This window comes from Frankliniella occidentalis, unplaced genomic scaffold (assembly GCF_000697945.3).
Source record: "Frankliniella occidentalis isolate FOCC.00 unplaced genomic scaffold, Focc_3.1 Scaffold213, whole genome shotgun sequence".
Taxonomy (NCBI): domain Eukaryota; kingdom Metazoa; phylum Arthropoda; class Insecta; order Thysanoptera; family Thripidae; genus Frankliniella; species Frankliniella occidentalis.
Window position 1 is genome coordinate 63,893 of NW_026267339.1, and position 2,570 is coordinate 66,462.

Here is a 2,570-nt window from a genome sequence, read left to right on the forward strand (position 1 = left end):
GAAAACACAAACTCCAATATTTTAAGAAAGTTACGGAAATGAAAAATGATTACCTTCACCTAAAACAATTTGTGTCATTGTAATTATTGTGAAAAAGTATTGTCTGCTGCTAATTTTATCCTCTTATTTGAATTTCTATAAGATGTACATACTGGTGACATTATATCAAGAGTACTCCTCTGTCTTTCAAGTTATGACAAAAATATCCGACTTGTTGATGATTGGGGATTGGGTGACTGGATGACTGGATAGTGACTGGAAAATGACTGGATTGAAATCTGTACACCGATTGGTGGAAGTTGCGGCCCCCTCGACCCTCGGCGTACTAGGGGTGCTCCAGCTCTCCCAACCCCCTCCGCACCTCGCTCCCCCACGTGGCTGCTACCGGTGGTCCGGCCGATGGGCGGGGGACACGAGCTTCCTTTCCTAGGGCCTAACACTGAGTCTGGAGGGGCATGGCGGGGCATGGCGGGGCGTGGCGGGGCGTGGCGGCACAGCGGACGGGCCGGGGCCTCCGGCGGCCTGCGGAGCGCGCGCCCAGTGCTGGTTCGTCCCCGTCAACGAACGGACGCGTCCTGATTCCCGCTGGCGTCGAGCTCCTCGCGCTGCGACTCGATCTCCACCTCGCTCCGCGTCGCGGCGCTCCAACGCGAGCACGCCGCGAGAGCGGGAGGGCCGCCTGCGTCGCCTCACCGTCGTCAACGAGCACGCCGTCAACCAGAGTGAGGTTGGAGCAAGACAGTGTTGGGTACCCTTCGAGTGGACACGGCGGTGACCAGGATCGACCTGACCAGGTGTAGGGACCTGACGGACGCCGCTGACCTCTCAGTTCTGGCCTCCCAGGCCCCCAGGACTTTCTCGACCCTTGGACCGGCAGCGGAGGTTGAGCTCCCAGTGGCGCTGCAGGCCCTGCTCTCCAGTCCCGACCTGACCTGCTCGGCCCCCGCCGGCCAAGCCCTCCCGGTGACCGGCATTCCTTTTACTGCAGTCAGTGGCCGCGCCACGCCGCGCCACGCCAGCCCGGATGACTCATCACTGATGTCGCAGCGTGAGTAGTTTTCACTCATTTAAGTGGTGAGCGTCCTGCCGCGGTTGTCGCGTCGCTGGTGGTGCGCTCCTGAGGATTGGAACACAACACTTTTGCCATGCCTATGACAGTCGTGGGAGTGGGAGCACCCACTCACAGTATGTACCCAGGGCACTTCGACAACGAGCTATATGCATGTTGTGTTTGTGTTTTGTGTAAAAAACAAACAAGATGTAAAGTGTTTGCAGTTCTAGCCAACTAGAGGAAAAACATATAGGTACATATATGTCTAAAACTTACAACACTGACCCATATTATACGTTATTGTGCTCTACAGTCGATCCCACTCGGTCTATATGCAGGGCTGTGATTTATTTTGTCGCGCAGCACGTGCTAAAAGCTGAGCGTCATCGTCTTTTGTGGTCGCTCCGCAAGCGTGGTCCGTGTCGGTGTGGCCTCAATGTGGTCACCCCGCGTGCGACGAGCTGAATAACATAATGTGTGGCATGGGCCGTGTCGCCTAGTCCATCACACATAACTAGGGTTGTTGATTACTTGCGATAGGCCGTCGTAGAGCTTCGGTCTGTCAGAGGTCCTCAAAGTCTTCCTCGCTGACCGACGACAGACACTGGCCGCGCGACAGTGAGGACACGTCCCTCCCTCCTCACCTCTCACCCAGGAGGTGGTCAACTAACTCGGTGTTTTGTCGGTCGGTCAGAGGTCAGTGGAGGTGATTTAGCTGAGTTTCAAATTATTCTTGGGCCGATATGCTGAGCGGTAGTTGCGTTATACTAATTGAAAGCCACACTGAAAAAAAAAGTTGCTTACTCGTGCTGTTTCACGGGTGCTAAAGAAAGTTTAAGAAGCCTAATGGTGCTAAAAATTAGTGCCTTTGGCAGTTTTACTGGCTTAGTAAAGGCACTAAACCTTTACTGCCTTTTAAATAGATGACTTAGCACCTTTGATTTCCCAGTAAGGAGAATTGCATATTTGAGGAATTGAGTCCTCTCTCCGTTCTTTAGCAATATAGTAGAACTTGGGATTGCAAGTTTCTCCATCCAAAATAACTACGGCTCCTAAGGCCAAATGTGAGTAGACAAATAGTACGGACGCCTGTCAACAGCACAGTTTGGCTATGACGACTGTGCAGCATGAACCCATCCACTTAAGTGGACACTACTTCTGTTAGTACACACAATGTAGAGTTCAGCCCCGAGCCAACAGAATCTCTGCTAATGCACAATGCGCTTGAGATGATAAAAGAAGGAATCAGGGCTTCCAGTAACGAGCGAGCTGCCAACGGTCCATCTAGATTTTAAACTCGATGTAGCTGTTGTTGTTTTTTGCCCGAATTTTCAAGTCCCAGTCCTGTGTCGCTTTAAAAAACATTTCAAGCTAAACATCGTAAATTAAAGCAGATGACAAACACATACGAAGCGAAGCCGGTTAATAGGATTGAATTCACAATCCCAATAACTTTCGGCCAAAACTTTATGGTTTCCGCCGTGGGCTCCAAGCACCCTATTGACGGAGCGTTGGGTGG

General features: G+C 51.8%; 1 protein-coding gene across 1 annotated transcript in view; it reads right to left on the reverse strand.

The window, feature by feature from the left end:
* The window catches only part of LOC113202888 (endocuticle structural glycoprotein SgAbd-8-like), a 7,491-nt gene that overhangs the window by 368 nt on the left and 4,553 nt on the right, over window positions 1–2,570 (reverse strand). The gene's annotated exons all lie outside the window — the stretch shown is intronic.